We start from the raw sequence: 20,290 nt of genomic DNA on the forward strand, positions 1-20,290 counted from the left end.
GAAATATAAAATAAGGAAAACAGTATCCAGAAATAAAAAACAGAATATATACAATGGCAAAAGCTTTTTAGATAGCTTGCTTTGAAAAACGCACTTAGACCGCGTGGCCACGGAACGCTTGGCACCCAGGACCGCTGCAGCATAAGCTCATACACTTGCTTTCTTGCATCACATGCCACTACAGGAACTCCCCAACGTATGGAAATTCGACTTTACATAAGTTTTTGCCAGCCGGTGCAAACTTAAAAAAATCACGGAAATGTATTTTGCATCCTATAAGAATAAATGGAGGTATCATGAAAATATTGTAATGTGAACCCAATAACACATTGTTTTTTTTTTTTTTTTTTTGGTAATTCATTCCAAGACCTCTGAAGTTTAAAATTTCGCTATATTACTAAGCTATTTATCTCGCTAAAAGGTCATATTTATAATGGAAATTGCACTACCCTTTCATTGTTATCATAAGTTCCTGTTATAAGAATCAATTTTGAACGCCTTTGTGATATTTTTCTAAAGCAACTTTCTTGGAGGTCACGACCAAAAAACACTATGCACTTTCTGGTTTATTGGACTTTTCTGTTAGTGCATCTAATTATAAATGGGTAGTAAACTCGATCTTATTGCATTTGCGATAATACCGATAACTGTAATTGTGTGGGTTTTTACTCTATTATGGTGAAATGTGTTCCCCTTCACTGAAATCTTCAATCATAAAAAAAGCAAATTTTCAGAAACTTCTCTTCATTCTTATTTATGTATTACAATGATGAAGGGAACGGGACCAATGGAAAGTGCAAGTGCTGGCAGTACCAGGAAACGAAACAAAATTGATTTAGAAATGAAGATGATTAATTAAGAAGTACGAAGCAGGACAAAGTTGAAAGTTCATCTATTGCATGGAATTAGGTCTCGCTGCTTGAACAGTGAATAGTATTTTAAGGGACATGGATATAAGTAACTATCCACCATTAGAGCCCTCAAGATCAGAAATTCCTGATAACGACCATGATTTCAATCGTCTGAAGCGACTGCAGACAAAAAATCAGAATAAAGACGTGCCAGCATTTCTTATAATGCACTCTTTATCCACGCAAACTATCACTTTTCTTATACAGAAATGTCTAGAATCGGTTTGTGGATCTCCTAAAATGGTTAAACGTCTCCAATCTGGAGACCTTCTAATTGAAACTTCTAAGACAACATTCCGAGAAGCTGTTAAAATTAACATCATTTAACAGTATTCCAGTGTCAGTTACGCCCCATAACACTCTGAACACCTCTAGAGGCGTTATCAGCGAATGGGACCTGCTATCTGTGTCTGAAAATGAGATAATACAAGAACTCAGGGAACAAAAAGTGACTCGTGCACGGAGAATAATGACCAAAAAAGATGGCAACCTACTACCAACCAGGTCCATTATTTTGACATTTAGTACTCCGCTTCCATCTTCTGTTAAAGCAGGTTATTTAAACTGCAAGATTCGACCCTACATCCCAAATCCCATTCACTGCTTTAAGTGCCAGAAGTATGGCCATTCTCAGACGGCATGCCAAGCCGATGCTGTGTGTCCTGTTTGTGGATCTAAGGAGCATTCCCAAGGAGACTGTACAGCTTCCACTCCTACTTGCCCTAACTGTAAAGGAAGCCATCCTGCATTTTCTAAAGCATGTGACCTTTGGAAAGCAGGCAAACAAATCCAGAAATATAAAGTGGAGCGTAAAGTCACATACCCTGAAGCAAGGAAGCAAATCCGGTTAACCATGCCTAGCCGATCATACGCATCGGTCACTAAAAACAGCTGGTCAATCGCAACTCAAACAGATCTCTATAGAACCCAACATTTCCTTTGCCACCTGGGCCAAAACTATACTAACATGCGATAAAAAATCTACAGTTAATGAAACCAGCAACACTCTAATCAGTATCCCAACTGATGCCATCTCAACCTCGCCCGAAACAACAAAATCTGATAGAGTTGAAAATCAAAAGACAATGAAACCACACTATAGCAATAGGGAAATGGAGGTTCAGTCAGAGGACGAAGACACAGTACTAGAATTACATGCCAATGATTCCATGGGCACAGGACGCCCAACCTTTCCCAGAAATGAAAAATCAAAACAAAACAGACAGAAACTTCAGAAAAAACAATCATATCAATCTTCCTCAAATAAACCCAATCAATGAACAAATTCCTACAATGGAACTGCAGAGGATTACGCAGTAATATAGATGACCTGAATGATTTACTCATACAAACTAATGCAGTAGGAGTATGCTTACAGGAAACATTTTTATCAACAAAAGTTTCACTCACATTCAAAAATTATACTGTTTAGGCGAGACAGGGATTCTGACTCTTCTCCTCATGGAGGGGTAGGTATACTTGTCAAAACTACCATACCATCAAGATATCTCCAACTAGAAACCTCCCTAGAAGTTGTAGCAGTTAGGATGGCAATGGAAATATCATTAACCCTTGCATCTGTTTATATACCAACCAATTATCCTTGTTCCCAGACTGAACTTAACAACCTTATAACACAACTGCCACCCCCTGTCTGTTTACTCGGTGATTTCAGCAGTCACCATCCATTGTGGGGATTTTCCACTATGGATAAGAGAGGCCAATTAATTGAAACATTCCTAGATAACCATAATCTAACTGTATTAAACGCTTGCTCTCCAACTCATGTTCAATTACCTACAGGTACATCTGCCATAGACTTATCCATCTGTTCAGCATCTCTTTTTCCAAGCATGGAATGGTTGGTGTTGAATGATCCATTCCACAGTACCCATTTTCCCATTATAAGCTCAATACAAACACAGGTCGTATCATGCCCTAAAGCCCATACATCTTGGAATTTCCACAAAGCAGACTGGGAAAACTACTCTACTTGTATCCTACTCAACAGACAGCATGTACAGCTGTTGTTTTTATTTGGTTTTTAGGAGCATTAGCAACTAAGGCCATATTGCTCCGGGAATATGCGATGGTCATTCCCTGATTCTGCATCCTCCGTATTTGGTGGTCACGGGCTCGAACCCCGGTCTAATCAAGAAGCGTGTGCTACATCTGCTCCTGCCCACCTGGCTACAGAGGCACCAATATGTACAGCAACAACATATTGATAATGTAACCGAACACATTACCAGCCATATATTATCGGCAGCCAAAAATTTCCATTCCAAAATCCGACCAGCGCAAACGGGTACACTAAAACCAGTGGTGGAATGAAGATTGCTCAAACGCGAAAAGAGAAAAAAACCGTGTTTGGAACCAGTTTCGCATATTTCCAACTACTGCCAACCTAATTGTTTTCAAAAAACTCAGAACCAGAGCTAGACAAATTAGGAAAAAGCAAAACATGACTCCTGGATTAATTTTGCCTCAACTATTAACAACAATACGGACACTTAGATAATCTGTAAAAAAATACAAGCACTTAATGGCAAATTTCTACCATTACAGTCTCCAATAATAGAATGGAATGGGCAGAACTTATCCTCTCCTAATGATATTGCAAATGCTTTAGCAGAATCTTTCTATAATATTTCTGCCGCCTCCTCTTGTGTGACCTCCTTTCAACACATTAAAACCAATGAAGTACCTATTAAATTGAATTTTTCAACTAGTCACTCACTCACTTCCATATAACCAACCGTTTACCCTATCTGAGCTGAAAGAATCCCTGAGCAAATCTCCACCTAGAGCATCTGGACCAGACAGCATTCACTACAGTATGCTCAAGCATCTATGTCAACCCGACCTAACCATACTATTGCTCTTTTACAACCGAATCTTTTCAGAAAATACATATCCTCTCTCTCTCTTGGCGTCATTCCTATATTTGTGCTATACCAAAACCTGACAAAGATCCTTCTCAAATTCAGAATTATAGACCGATATTGTTGACAAGCTGTTTGGACAAAATATTTGAAAGGATGGTGCATAAGAGGCTCACCTGGATTCTAGACTCCCAAAATCTACTCTCTGATCATCAGTATGGTTTCTGCAAAAACAGGTCCACCCTAGATTTACGGGTGCCTCCGTAGCCAGGTGGAAGGAGCAGCAGTGCGTAGCACTTGCTTCTTGATTAGACTGGGGTTCGAGCCCGTCATCACCAAATACGGAGGATGCGGAAAGGTCAGGAAATGACCACCGCATATTCCCAGAGCAATATGGCCTTAGTTGCTAATGCTCCTAAAAACCAAATAACAACAACAACAACCTAGATTTACTTGTAAAAATTGAATCCGACATTCATAAATTTGTCAAGAGGCAATATTTAGTGATGGTCAACCTGGATATTCATAAGGCATTTGACACCACATGACATCATAATATCATTAAAGATATGCATCAGTTAGGACTGAGAGGCTACCTCCCTTTAATAATTCAGAACTTTTTTAAAATTACGCACATTTCAAGTCCGATATTGAAACATGCTGTGAGCTTCTCACATTCAAGAAGAGGGTGTATCCCAGGGTTCGATATTGAGTCCAACATTATTTGCTATCAGGGTCAACAATATATTGGAAGATCTTCCAAAAACGATTGAAGTATACATGTATGCTGATGACCTCACCATATCCTGCCAATCGCAAAGTATGAATACCATCGAAAGACAGCTGCAAATTGCTCTAACTAGAATTCAATCCTGGACTTTATGCAATGGATACCATCTCTCTCTGAACAGAAATCTACTATTACCACTCATTTCTGCAAACTCCGGTCGCTTCATCCTGATCCAGAGTTAACGATAAATAATGTGCCAGTTCCTCTAGCTCACACCGTCTATTTCCTTGGCCTGATACTTGATCGGAAACTAAACTTTCAAGCACATATGGCCTACCTTCAAACCATCTGCTTGAAGAAATTGAACATCCTCTGGTGTGTATCATCCATGTCATGGGGGCACTGCTAGAAAAAGTACTTTAGAGCGTTCAAACACCATCCAGCACAGTGCTCTGAGAGTCGCTCTAGGGTTTTCAGAACCTCCCCGGTTCAGAGCCTATACATCGAAACTCATGAACCTTCCCTACGTCTTAGGAGGAAAGCATTACTTTTGATGTATGCCACAAAAATCTGCAGTCTTCCCATTCACCCTAGTTGGAGATGTCTGCTTAATACTGAATGGGAGTTATTTTACAATAGTAAATCAAATGCTGGATCAAAAACTGAGACCCAAGAAATTGAACATCCTCTGGTGTGTATCATCCATGTCATGGGGGCACTGATTGATATACCCTTATGGTTCTCCATGTATGACTCCGCTAGAAAAAGTACTTTAGAGCGTTCAAACACCATCCAGCACAGTGCTCTGAGAGTCGCTCTAGGGTTTTCAGAACCTCCCCGGTTCAGAGCCTATACATCGAAACTCATGAACCTTCCCTACGTCTTAGGAGGAAAGCATTACTTTTGATGTATGCCACAAAAATCTGCAGTCTTCCCATTCACCCTAGTTGGAGATGTCTGCTTAATACTGAATGGGAGTTATTTTACAATAGTAAATCAAATGATGGATCAAAAACTGAGACCCAAGTAGGTGCTGCGGTAATATTCCCATCATTCACCACTTCTGTCTCATTATTGAACTTCTAATTCTGTCTGCTTTAATATACACTGACTCGCTCAGTGCTGTCTCTGCCATAAATACTAATACCAATTCCTCTCACCCTGTAATAAAAGAAATACATTCTAAATTACTTGCATGTAATCAGTGAAACAAAATTGTGACATTATGCTGGATCCCAGGGCATTGTGGGATAGCAGGAAATGAAAAAGCAGACCTTGCAGCCAAACAACCAGATGCTTCTATTTTAAAGACTTTTAAAGTTCCATATACCGATTTCAAACCAATCATCCGTAAAGCCTGTTACAATAGATGGTCAACAATCTGGAGAGGTTATCCAGGGAACAAACTTTACCGAATAAAACCAGATCCGAAGCTGTGGCTCTCCAGCTTTCGGATAAGCAGACGAGAAGAAGTAATTCTAGGAAGGCTAAGAATTGGGCCTACCCTACTAACACACCTCTATCTATTAACGAATGACAGCGCTCCTCAATGCATATCATTCCATGTACAACTGACTATTCGTCATTTATTACTGTCCTCACCTTCTCAATATCCACTGAAACAGTTTTAAATCATGTGCTAATGCAAAATATCCACTAACTTTATTACAGATTCTTGAAGATGACCCTAAGAAAACAACTGTTTGCCTTCTTAAATAACGTAGGAATATACCATAAAATATAACAGATATTACAATATAGTTAGACTTCCTATTAACCATTAGAAAGACACAATATGGCCTTAGCAGCCTATGTGTCGTTAAATTTCATAACAGCAACAACAGCTTATGCAGCATCAGCCAAAAAAAGAAAAGTTTTTTTTACACATCCATTCCCTCTAAATGTTTGTCCAGTTCCTCTTAAATTTATTTAACCTATCAACTTCCACAACGACAGATGGAAGTGTGTTCCATTAATTAAACCCCCCTCTGGCTAAAGGCAAATTTCTGCACATCTATTCTACATCTGTCTTTCCTCAATTTGAATTTATGCCCCCTTAGGTTCGTAATCTGAACAAGTGGAAGAATCCCATCAGAATTCAATTGAGGTGTATACACGCCTTATACACCTCAATCACATCACCTCGCAGGTGCCTAGTCTCCAGCATCTGCAATTTGCAGAATTTGAGCCTCTCTTTGTAAGAGGATCTCTTCATTCCGCTCACAAATCTTGTTGCAATTCTTTGTACACGCTCAAGCAAATCTACATCCTTCCTAAGATGAAGCCTCCAGACCTGTACACAGTACTCAAGGCGTGGCCTGACCATTGCCTTATACAGAGGGACAATCAGCTCCTTTTCCCTGCTAGCAAAATTTCTGTATATCATTGACAAAACCCCATGACCTGCCCTGGAAGCCTGTCTGCATTGCTCAGGAAACTTCATATCTGACTGCACAATTACTCCCGGGTCTTTTTCATTTTCTACCACCTTAAGTGTAGTACCACACAGTTGGTACGTTTCTCTGGGTTTACTTCTACCCATATGCAGTGCTTTGCATTTGTCAAGGTTAAACTTCAGTTGCCACTTCTCAGCCCATTTTCCCAAATTTTCTAGATCCTGTTGCAGTAGCACACTGCCATTACTGTCATTAACAACCCTGCCAACCTTTGTATCATCTGCAAGCTTCAACACTAAGCCTGATATACCTTCATCAATATCATTGATAAATACACAAAACAACAGTGGACCCAACACCGAACCCTGTAGGACTCCACTAATAACATTAGTCCACGAAGAGCAGAGGACATTGATTACCACCCTCTGTCTTCTCCCACTCAACCATCCTTTTATCCATTGTAGCAACTTACCATTAATACCATTCTTCTCCAATTTGTACAGTAGTCTTCCATGTGCAACAGTGTCAAAAACTTTCCTGAAATCCAAATATATGATATCAAAATTATTTTTTTGCATCCAGTTCCTTTGTAATCACATCATGATATCCAATCAAATTTGTCAGACAAGACTTTCCCTTAACAAAACCATGCTGTGTCTGAATTATTGCTGCAGTCTTGTCTAGATGATCCTGCAATACATCTTTAACCAGTGACTCCATTATTTTACCTGGAACAGAAGTTAAACTAACTGGTCTGTAATTACTCGTTTCACCCTTCGATCCTACTTTGTGAATTGGGAATACATTTGTACATCTCCAGTCCGTGGGTACCTCCCCTAAGGATGCTCTCATAATTATGGCTAAGGGTTTGCTTACTTCCCTTGCCACCTCCTTTAATATAACTGGATAGATTCCATCCACCCCAGGTGCCTTTCTTATGTTTAACTTGAACAATTTCTCCTCCACTTTGCTCTCAGTGTGGTGCAACTCTCCACACTATTTTCTGCAGTACATTAAGTTCTGTGCTGGTCTGATGTGTTGATTTTTGTGGACTGTGGATGAGACTCCTCACTTAAGGTAGGCTTTCTGGTCTTCTTGCTATGATGCACAGAACATCTGATAACTACAAATGGCTTACACCAGTGGTGGAGCAAATGTCTTCTGTGCAATTTTGTTGAACTCTATATGAAATTTCTGCTTACTTGCATCATGAACTTCAGTTATTCCATCCAAAAATGCATTGTGCACTTTCTATATCAGTGTGTTGTCATTTCTTTACACTACAGCAGTACTACAGGTGACTACTTCAGCAACAAATGAGCATGAAAACTCCAACTTTATTTTATCACTATCATCCCATGTTGATTGTAGTGAACACATTTTTGATTTTTTGATTTACATCTGTATATTTAAGCTATTTTTGATTTACATCTGTATATTTAAGCTATTTTTGATTTACATCTGTATATTTAAATAGTAAAACAGTTATTGTATCATTTAAACAGAAATAAATAGTCACAGAAGAACAGTAACACTTTTCAAATTTTAATTTAAACTTGGTTAACCCTTAGCCCCCCCCCCCTTCTACAAGTCAAATTGCAGTATGACTAAAATGAAAACTATACCTTATGTAAATGGCTGTAATAAAATTATCAAAATGCTGCTATTTATCACTGGAAACATGAAATGACTTCGGAAAGAATAACAAACAGTTTTCTTGGGCAATAAATTAATTAAACTATTCTAAACAGAAATCACTTTTATCTAATAGGTGATATCATTGATAATTTGCACCAAAAATATGCTTTGAATAGTGTATCTTATTTAACTTCACGTACAGTATATATTACATATGTTTAATGCAGTACATAAAACCTGAAAATATTTTATTCTTACCCATTTTATTTTCAAAAGATGATGGTTTATAAACTCGCAGAGTTTTTAAGATGGATATATGAATTTTTAAATCAAATGTCTGGTGTCAAAAACTTTTGTTCAAAGATCAAAAGTTCATAAATCCGATGTTCATAAACTAGCTCACTGCATTCCAGCTATGCCTCTCACTATTTCACATACTTCAAACCTTTGATAAATCATTAACAAGATACCATGTGATTTCTTGGCTTTCTGTTTACAATGTGTAGTTTCATATTTCATTGTATCATAACCCTAAAGTCTCCCTCTCTTCCCCAATCACCTTTAACTCTTATTCTCCATCCCACACACAGTCTGTTTCCTAGATACAGCTAAAAAAAAATGCATTATTTGGCCATCCCTTTTAATAATTTATGCAAATATTTAAATTCATTCAAACTAACCACATCCACAACACCAGGTGGAAGTCTATTCCAAAAATCATTTGAAAGTCTATTCCAAAAACCCATTGTTTGATTGATTGACTTGCTAGAATTGCCTCTGTCATTGCTATCAACATTCCTCTATATCTTTCTTTCTGAAAGAAATTTCTGTGTATCTTTTCTGCAGCCATCCTCTTCCAGTTGAAATTTATATCCCCTTGTGCATGCGTGTGTGTGTGTGTGTGTGTGTGTCATTCAAGAAAGAATAAGGATACCATCAACATTTAGAATACTCAACCCATTTAAAGCTTAAATTATTAGGCTTAGACTTCTCAAATCCGGCAGATGCTTAGTTTCTTACAAAGAATGGCTTGAGTTCTGTAAATTGAGTTCCTCTTATCTGCACTTGCTCTTAACAGATCCAAATCCTTCCTGAAATGAGGCATCCAAACCTGTTTGCAGTACTCAATATGTGGCTTATCTATTGCCTTGTACAATGGGATAATTGCCTGTCATTGCTCTCAACATTCCTGTGTACCATTGACAGAAACCTCATGAGCTGTCTCAGCAAACCCAATGTTGAATTGTACAATTATCGTTAGCTCTTTCATTTTCTGCTACTTCAAGTTTGGTACCACACAGATGGTATTATTCTGGACTTCTACCCAGTGATATGCCTACATCAATATCATTAGAAAATACTGAAAATCAGTGGGAGGAGGGGGGGGGGTCATTAATAACTACTCTGTCAACCATCCTTTTATCCATAGAAGTAACTTGTCCCTGATGCTACACTGTTCCAATTTGTAGCAGTCATTTCAGTTATTTTATGACTACCTCATGATAGCTAATCAGATTAGCCAAACAAAATGTGCTCTTAATGGATCCTTGCTATGATTGTTGTATATCTGTATTCCTGTCAAGATGATCCTGTGTTACCTCTTAACCACTGACTCCGTTATTTTTTCAGACACAGAAGTCAAGCTTACAAGTCTGTAATTATTCACTTTTCCCTTTGATCCCCCTTTGCAAATAGGAGACATTTGCACATCGTCAGCCTGTTGGGACTTCCCCTGAATCCAAGAATGCTTTCATATTATGGCTAAAGGTACTTACCTCTTTCCAGCATCTTTTATTATAATTGTATACGTTCCATCAGCCCCAGGTGCCTTATTCACTTTTAGCTTCAACAATCTCTCTTGCACCTTCTTTCAGTTTTCGTAATATCACTTAACCATTGTATAGAATTAAGTGTATCAGTATTCCCCCCTACCTTCTCTGAAAATGTTTGTGAATGTAGATGCAAAGTATTTATTCAGTTTGTCAGAAACCTTTATAGGATCCTTAATAGTTATATCATTCATACACAGTGAATCAATACCTTTCATTATTTTCCTTATTGTATTAACATAAGCAAAGAAGTCTTTGCTACTTTTAGTATTAGTATCAGTAGTGGCAGATGATGTAAGGAAGAAGCTTATACAGCATAATCAAAAAAAAAAAAAAAAACTTCCCACATTGCCTGTTTATCTCCTTAATAATTTGTCTAGTTCTTTCTTAAATTTATTCAAACTACCCACTTACTTCCACTGCACCAAATGGAAGTTTATTCCAACAATCAACTAGCTGAAAGCAAATTGTCATACATCTGTTATGAAACCATCCATCTTCAGTATAAATTTATGTCCTCTCATGTTGTGTGGGCAAGTCAGATAATGCTGCTCAGTCCATTCAAAGCTTTAAACACCTCAATCAATCAGACCTTACATTTGCCCAGTTTGCAGGTGCAGTTTGTCGAATTGAAGTCTTTCTTGGTAAGAGTGCCCCTTTTCTTCCCCTGACTAATCTCGTTGCTCTTCTCAGTATCTACTCCTACAGATCCACATCCTTCCTTAAAATGAGGTTTCCAGATCTCTATGCAGTACTCAATATGTGGCCTTACGCAACAGAATAATTACCTCCTTATCTCTACTGGCAAAATTCCTCTATATTATTGACAAAATCCCTCAACATTCCTCAGAGAACTTCATATCTAACTGCACAATTATCCCCTGGTCTTTTTCATTTTCTATTTCCCTGAGCGGTACCACACATTGGTATGTTATTCTGGGATTACTGCTTCCCATATGTGATACTTTGCATTTGTCAATGTTAAACTTCAGTTGTTGGTTCTCAGGTCATGTTCCTAATTTTTTAAATTTTGTAGTGACATACCCTTATTATCATTAACCATCCTGCCAACCTTTGTATCAAATGCATTAAACCTCATATGCATTTGTCAATATCATCAATAAATATACACTGGTGTTCAAAGAACGTGCATTACCCCTTGAAATTGTAATTGTCGTCCGAATAACGTAAGTATATGGCAATATTTCTTACAGATTTAATCAGATAAGATCGACACATGTAGGCGATGATGTAATATTGCATCAGCTGTTACTTTCAGCTATGTAAGCACGTTCTGCAAGTGTTGCAGTCATTCCTTGCTTGTGTCAGGATGGCAAGTTACATGCAGTTGATGCCACGAAGAAAGAGTGCTATTGTTGCTTTCGTGAGGATGTTTTTCCCTGCATATAGTGTCTTGTAATCAGTTGACAGTGATTAGATTTCTTTCAAACTCTAGAATACGATTCTGCTGATAGGAAAAAAGGAACCGGACACAATCGAGTCTCTACGTCAAAACAGGACCACGTTTTGAAGCGCTTATGCCTTAAAAACCATAAAGCTTCTTTGTCTGAGCTGAAAAGAGAATGGGAAGAACATACAGGAGTGGTAGCAAGTGCAGTAACAGTCAGAAGGTGCCTCTTCAAAAATGGACTTGTAGCTCATCGTCCTAAGAAGAAGCAGAAGCAGCCCCTCCTCACACAAAAAAAAGGAAAAAGGCCCAATTAATTTGGTGTAAGAGCATGTCAAATGGACCCCCGAGCAGTGGAAGTCAGTTATTTTCTCAGATGAGAAGAAATTCAACCTGCATGGCTCTGATGGGAGACAAACGATTCACCGTAGACAATGTGAAGAATACCATCCAGACTGTATGGTGTCTACAATGAAATTTCCTACCAGCCAAATGATATGAGGTGCATTTCGTATCACCTGCAGTTTATAAAAGGTTCCGTAAATGCCAATGGATACCTGGCTATATTGGAAAACAAATTGCTGCCAACCATTAGAGACCATTTCAACCTGCCTAATAACTGCATCTTTCAGGACAACTCTGTTCGTTGTCATCGGGGGAAAAGTGTAAGTAGACACTTCTGTAGTTACGTTAGCTTCATTTCTGCATTAGAGGTTTGACAGTAATGTGTTTACATTTGTTACTGGTGAAAAAATGATTGGAACAACAGTCCATTACAACTGTTAGCTGGCCCGGAAACAGCCCAGACCTGAATCCTATAGAGAACTGTTGGCATCGTTTGGAATCTGCAGTTGCCAGAAAGAAACCAAAGCCCCTTTGTGAACTCCATAATTTATTTGGAACCACAAATTATCAGTTGATTTTCTTCAGAAATTGGATATAGATGGCAATATATTTTGGTATAACGTTTGAATTATGAATGAGAGTAAGATCATATTTCATAAACCAAAATGCTGTTAGAATTTTAGACTGAAGCTTTGTGCAATGGACTGAGAGGAGAAGTTCAGAATCCAGATGTACTCCAAAAAATTTAATCTGGTTTACAAAGGGGAATAATTTAGATTGGATTCTAACTTGTAAGAAAGAGGAGATTGTCAATGGAGTAGTAGTAGATACTTGATCTTTGATAGGTTAATATGCAAACCAAAAAGTTCAGTGTAATCCTGGAAGTCATCACTCAGTTGTTGAGCCCTACATGATGAATTTAAAAAGGCTGATGTTGTTGCCAGAGGGGCTGGAAGAGCCAGAAAAATGTCATCAACATAATAACTGAAGTACAAGTGACTTGAAAGAAAAGAAAAGAGTATGACTGAGAGAGCTTCTCCTCCATGGGGCAGGCCTAAGCTAATGTTCCAAGTACAGGTTGTGGATTTGTTAGAGAAGATAAGAGTGTTCGTAAAATACCTGTTGATACATACCTGTTAAACCACTTAAATCAGCAGGGGTCCTGAGAGGCAGTAATATTTCTAGAGCAGAGATATCAGGTGACCAACGGCAGCTGAGCTAAAGGTAGCGATGATTACAAAATCATTTAGCCCATTTAGAATTTGATATACTTTTGGCATCTCTATCCCTAAAAAATTCTTCTCACATGAATGTAGACGATCAGTATCTATTCAATTTGTCAGCAACTTGATCAGGATCAACAGTTATACTGTTTGTAAATAGCAAACCAATATGATTCATCCTTTTCCTTCTAGTATTTGCATAAGTATGGAAGTCTGCTAATTTCTTTGAATTTAAGTTCTTTATCCAAAGACTTCTCATAAACTGTCGTAGTATGCCTAACTCTCTTAGGTCTAAGAACAAAAATATATTATATATACCTTGAACAAAAGATATTATATATAAAGAATAATAGCCTTTGATAACATAATTTATCACTAACACCAAATGAAAAGAATTTATCTTCTGTTGATTTGGACGATGATACCATTTACACAGCCAGCAGCAATACCACCTCAGCAGCACTATCTGTCTTGCTGCTTACCCTCCCCCCAATCGTAGATCATCCTGGGGTAGGAATGTATTGCTCTGGACCAGGTTTGTGTATTACATTCCGAACTGGAAGAATTATTGAAAATTGAAGGAAACAAAATTGGTAAAGCTGTAATGATGATCCATAATGAAGGAAAAACAATGGAGATCATTCTAAATTGAATCATGGAAAATGAAAAGCTTAAAGCTATGGAGCAGATGCAACAACAAACCATCAAGTTGCAGACCATGTTGCATTGCCTATGTAAACAAGAAGAATCACTACATGTGCAGTAGCCGTCAAAAAACACTCCCCTCCCACCACCACACAATGACCACTGTATTAAAAAACCAACCTGTTTGTTCTAAAGGCAGGAGAAGGCAATTCACTTAAGAGCACCAAAAGACACAATACACACAAAATTGAAATTTCATCTTAAAACTTTGAAAATCAAAAACGTTAGAAAGATAAAAAGTGATGGAGTGGTCATAGAAACATCTACTAAAGCAGATATTACAAAAATAATCTTGAACACTGTTGTTGCTAAGGCCAGCTTCAAAACTGAAACTGCTAAAGCCTGTAGCCCATGCAATATACAACATAAAAAAGAACATAACAGAGGAAGAGCAGTTGGAGGAACTGCATACCAAAAATTTCAGAACGTTCTTCTTTAAAGAAGACATGGTCAACAGGTCTGTCTGCAGTTTACCACAAAGTCAAATGCCAGGGAAAATGTCAGTTGAATTGTTGAGCTGTCTTTAGTGTTTGGAGCATAACAGAAAGCACTGATCATATCATCCTGGCCTGGTCAAGTTACAGATTCCGAGAATACATACCTGTCACTGAGTGTTTTATATGCTTAAAATTTAGGCATATTCTGCATACCTGTAAACAGAAATCACCCCCCTCCCCCCGTATCCACTGTATGGAGAGTAGTCTATTTAAAGCATATTCCAATAAGGAGTGGCAATCACAGCACTTCAGTTGTTAAAGGCTTTAAAAAAAAAAAAAAAATCAATGCTCAGCATATGACTCAGCAAACGAATTTTGTAATTTTCACATATGACGTCTTTCAGCAACTTAATATCTGTATTGTAAATTTTGCCAAACTGCATCAACATCATTACATGTTTCTTTCAGTTTTTTAACTACAGGGGCATTACATGTTTCTTTCAGTTTTTCAATTACGTGTGCAGTTTCAGCCATTTGAACTGCTTCTAAGTCGATCGACTTAGAAGAAGCAGCATTCTATTCAGCGACAACGTATAAGAATGCAATGCTTGCGTGGAAAGTAATGCAATCACAAACAGGATTTTTTACTGAATGGAGTAATAAAGCTCCATTTACTCATATTTGTTTATCTGTCCACTGCTCAGTAATTTCCAAAGAAGAAAAGGTTTGAATAATTCTACAAATACAGTGATTGATTGTCTTTCGACCCACCTAGTTGAACATAGCTGCTCTAGGCGCCTCCATAGCCAGGTGGGCAGGAGCAGCAGTGCATAGCACACGCTTCTTGATTAGACCAGGGTTCGAGCCCATGACCACCACATATCCCCAGAACAGTATGTCCTTAGTTGCTAATGCTCCTAAAAACCAAATAACAACAATAGCTGCTTTAATCTCTGCCTTTTTGTATCAGGGCATAATTTACCAATCCATTCCTGAAGAAGACTGTTTCTTTTTTGGTGTAATGAAGAAAGAATAGCACGATTCAACTATTCCCATTAAATTTCTTATATTTTTTTCGGAGCAAGCATGGCTTATGGTTAGATTCAGACAACGGGAATCACAGTGTACGTAGAGTGCAGATGGATACTTGTCGAGAACTTTCATTTTAAAGTTACTTTACCGCACATGCACCAGTGCCATCATACCCTTATCCTCTTAGGTTTTTCAAGTTTATACCCATTTCCATCATGTAAACTTATGAAAACTGGAATAATAAATTCACTTGCATGGAATAATAAAAGACTTTTATCAACCGGTGAAATACCACCACTTTGCTTATTGGAGACTTGAAGTGGTGAAACCCATGTTTAGTCTCTAGAGCAAAGTTTCCGGCAAACCCCCCCCCCCAGTACTTCTTCAACCCATGCACGGTACTAAGTACTATAGGTTGATACCTTTCGTGTTTGGGGTTTTCATAAAAAAAAAAAAAAAAAAAAAATCACTACAAAGTTGGCATTGCATTTCGCACATAGAGCAAAGAAATGCATACTTCTCTATTCGGAGGTGTGCATTCATTGTTCACTGAGCGCAAAAGGGAAAAAAGTGTGGACAAGAAAAATAACTTTTTGAAATTCATATTATATCTTTCTCTAATCTGTAAATGATTCATCAAAAAAAGTTTTCAATAAAAAAAATTTACTGACACCAGAGTAATAAAATTACAAATCATTCTGTCAAATTGTAACAAAATGCAAATAATAGTAAAAAAAAATTAATAAATAGATTACAGCAATGAGTAGTATATAGTAGTATCAAAACTTGACAACATTTGACGATCGCTGACATCGTGGATCATTCATAATTTGTGAATAATGTAAACTAATGATAACTGGAATAATAAATTTACTTACATCTTCAGCCTTTCTATCACAAGTTAGAAAAGAATGGTTGTAATGGTAATGAGTAACTTTTTTTCATGTTCTGAGAAACTTAAAAATATAGAATCACTACACTTGAAAATGTAGAATCACAGAATAGTACACGATGCTTGATAACAGCAGCAGAACTTTCTTTCTCTGCCAGTAAAGCAAATGAAAACCTTTGCGATTGGCTGATTTTTTTTTTTTTTTTTTTTTTTGTTTCATTTCCCACTGTCGTTTCCCCAGTTTCTCCTTCAAGTAACTTTGCAACAAATTTTCCCACCACAAATGAAAACAGAACAGATACATGTAAAAGGGTTATTAAAAATATTATTCATGGCCAGCGACAAAGTCTGGGTCCTGTTGGCTGTATAGAAACAAAGCAGTAGACAAGGGTTGAATGTTGTTGGAATGCCAAATGAAACTCAAAATCATAAATTTAACAAAACTGCGTGTTTTGGAGTGACTCAAGTAGACACTTTACTTTCCCTCTTCATTATTTATTCCACCCTCTGTACACCATGGGATAAATGCGAATTACAGGAAGGATTCCTTCCAAAATGCACTTGTCAGTTTCAGAACATCATACGAGGATCAAAGGATCCTCAATTTAGTTGTCTCTGGTTAGCATAGTAATAACTCATTCCCAGTCCTTGTAGTTTTTCATTTTGGATAAACAAAAAAAAAAAAAAAGGAAAAAAAAAAAAAGCCAAATCTAGTGTGAAAGGTGATAACAGAGTGGGCAACTGTCACGATGTGGCCAGGATTGTACCGATTTAGAACTTCAAGTTCCGCTTCCCAATAATACCATCATTTCTCCTGATAAGAGAGGAAAAAACTGTTAATTTATTGAGTTTACATATTTTTAATTAATTCTTATTGGAATATAATGGATGTGTTAAAAATTAATTCTAATAACAAGAGAAAACGAACCAAATTCGCTTATGCACAATTTGCTTTGTGTTTACAAGAAATGGCAGTCAAACATGGAATCACCCCAACTGAACACAACACGATAGGAATGAAAAGAAGATTCTGAAAATGTATTTATGTTTTTTATATCAGTGAAAGGGAAACAATTTCACCATAATAACATAAAAACCCACACAATTCCAGCTATCGGTATTATCGCAAATGCAATTAGATCGAGTTTACTACCAAGTTTATAGCAGATTCCACCAGCAGGAACGCAACTGGAAATTGTTTTTATTGTTTTATGGTAGTAACCCCCAGAAATGTGCTTTAGTAAAATGTGAGCTAGTTTTGTGTCTCTGCCTTTACGGTGTTGTTTATTCAGTTGCTACACGCACGCGCAGCTTTGTTTATGTGTATCAAAATGCCTCCTCATTTTGTAATTGTGCTTTATTCCCAAAAAACTAGTAAAATACTTAAAAGATGTGAAAAGGAAGCGTCCTGTGAAGATACTACAGATTCAGAGAGAAAAAGAGAAGCAATATCGATAAACAGAGGCGGACTGGGTCAAAAATTCTTACCCGGGAAAATTTGTAGTGGCCTCATATTAGCGTTTATGGCCAAAATCACACCGGCCTATTGGCATTTCCCCGGTAAGGCTTATGGCCAGTCCGCCCCTGTCGATAGAGAAAAAATATGAAATCGTGAAACGCTTTAAGCGGAATGAAAGACTATGTGATATTGCACAATCTACAGGCCTAAATGAGGCAACGCCGAGAATTACAAAGAATGCAGAGAAAATAACTTTCGTAGCAGGAACAACTCAAAGTGTAATTAAAATCCATTAGATGAAGACATAAATAATTGGAAGAGATGGAACAGCTGTCATCTGTTTGGATAGAAAATTAAACAGAAAACAAGTTTGTTTACGATAGAAGCAAAAGCATTAGCAATATTTTATTACGTAATAGTTGTAATAAAATACTTACGTATTTTATTACGGTAATTTATTGTGTTTGGTAATGTTTTGGTTAAAAATGTGTGTTCAGTTTGGGTGGTTGGCACCTAACCCTATTTTTCCCATAGGGTGTGTTGTTTATATTGCACAATTTTGCATTGCATGAGGGTTTCTAGGAACACAACTATCGTGCTATATGAGGACTGACTGTATTAACAACAATCATTTAACAAATAAATACTATGATTGATTGATTGATAATAAAATGTATTTTAATTGTAATTTTTATATTTTTCTTTTACTTTTTGAAGAAAAAAATGCTATACCAGGCATTTCATTTCAAGTTGTTCTGCTTACCAATTTTCAAAATATGGCCACCCTGGGTGCTAAAATGACAATGCTGGCCATAGCTAGACTGTTATGTCACAAATTTTTGTATTGTGAAATAAAATAAAACGTATTGCCCTCCGACAACAATCAGAGTACACACACACACACACAATGTAAAATAAATTCACTAACACTAGAATAAAATCAGACTGATGTATATTTATATTTGTCACTGGTTTTGCTGAATATTTCATGACCATCTATTTACTAATATTTCTATAAGCATGGCATCGAGTCTAAACAATACTCGGGCAGCCAGTGGCTGGGTTGATAAGAATGTGTTACATTTAATTAAACAAATTTCTTGTTTATTAATGAAATTCATTACTTGTCTTGAGGAATGAATCCATCTTCCAAATTTCACAAACCCCTTTGAAGCTCGGGTCCCAATGCATCTGCATTGGCATAGTTATGCCACTGAACAAAATCGTTGGTTTTTCTGGTGATTTTGTCTTTCAGTTAGCCCTTCATAGGCTGGAACCCCTTCAGAGAGTAGGGAATTGAAATGCCTCCTGTGTTCTCTTTCTTTAATTTTGAATTTTTGGTTGAGGGAGGGCATATGCCCTTGGTTGTTGATGCACCAATAAATGCCAAAACAACTAACTATTGACAACTGGAAGAATTTTTAAAGTCCTCTTCAGTCAAGGCTATATAGTGTTTATTGTCAAGCAGCACCAGGGTTGGGGGGGGGTCTTCCCTAAAATCACGTAGTATTCTCTATGTCACAGTACAAACTCTGTAAACACCAGAGTTAGTGTAAATTTTGGTGTTGGTTTGTGTAGTTTAGTATTGAGTTGTGTTGGTCTGTTGTTCCTCCAGCATTTACCGTGGGGCCCTAGTGAGTTCCCATGTTCCCATCCATTGCCCTGAGGAGGCAGCTGGGTATAGTAGGAGAGATAGTCTCTAGCTGGGCCCCTCGACGTGGGCACCTGTACATGGTGGGGGGACCTCCCAGTGATGCTGCTGGACTTCCAGACTAGCATCACTGGGATCCAACGCCCACAGCCCAGGTTCCAGGCTTACATCAATGGAATCCGGCATGTTTGCCGTGCGCTGCGACCTGTGGAAATTCGGAAAGGGGGATCCTGGTGGTTGAGGAGCTGAGCTTCAATACACCACTTTGGCCCCTGCTTTGACAAGACGGGTGGTCCTGGAAGGCCCGGCTAGGATCAATCGGCTAGTAGGCTCGCCTGCGAGGGTCAACCGTGTCAATGCCACGCCCCTACTCTCATGGTCCGAGGGACAGGATTCAGGCTGGCAGCGGTGCGGGTATAGTGTCTGGGTAGCCCTGGCGTTCCACTCCCGAGCGCATTTATTGCATGCCGGGTAGTGGGCGTCCCTTTGGGCTCGGTGGTGGGTGGGGAGCCCAGGCACTGAACCACTTTAAAACTTCATGAATCCTGATAAACATATTCCTTCAGGGGCCCCAACCTGGTCCCTATCTGAAAATATTGACTGAGAGGCAGATAGCATTATTGCTACAAAGAGGCAGCGAACCGAACAACCATCAGGGCCTGTCCCAAGGTTCTTAATAATGCATTCCACCAACGAAACTCCGATTGGTAAAATGTCACCCTTTTTTATATAAAAAGGGTTGGATGGGT

General features: G+C 38.0%; 1 protein-coding gene across 1 annotated transcript in view; it reads left to right on the forward strand.

The window, feature by feature from the left end:
* LOC150081813 (mitogen-activated protein kinase 1-like) overlaps positions 1-20,290 on the forward strand; it is a 262,012-nt gene that overhangs the window by 35,379 nt on the left and 206,343 nt on the right. The gene's annotated exons all lie outside the window — the stretch shown is intronic.

Source organism: Mastigoproctus giganteus, chromosome 8 (assembly GCF_048544385.1).
Source record: "Mastigoproctus giganteus isolate SK-2022 chromosome 8, ASM4854438v1, whole genome shotgun sequence".
Classification (NCBI taxonomy): Eukaryota; Metazoa; Arthropoda; class Arachnida; order Uropygi; family Thelyphonidae; genus Mastigoproctus; species Mastigoproctus giganteus.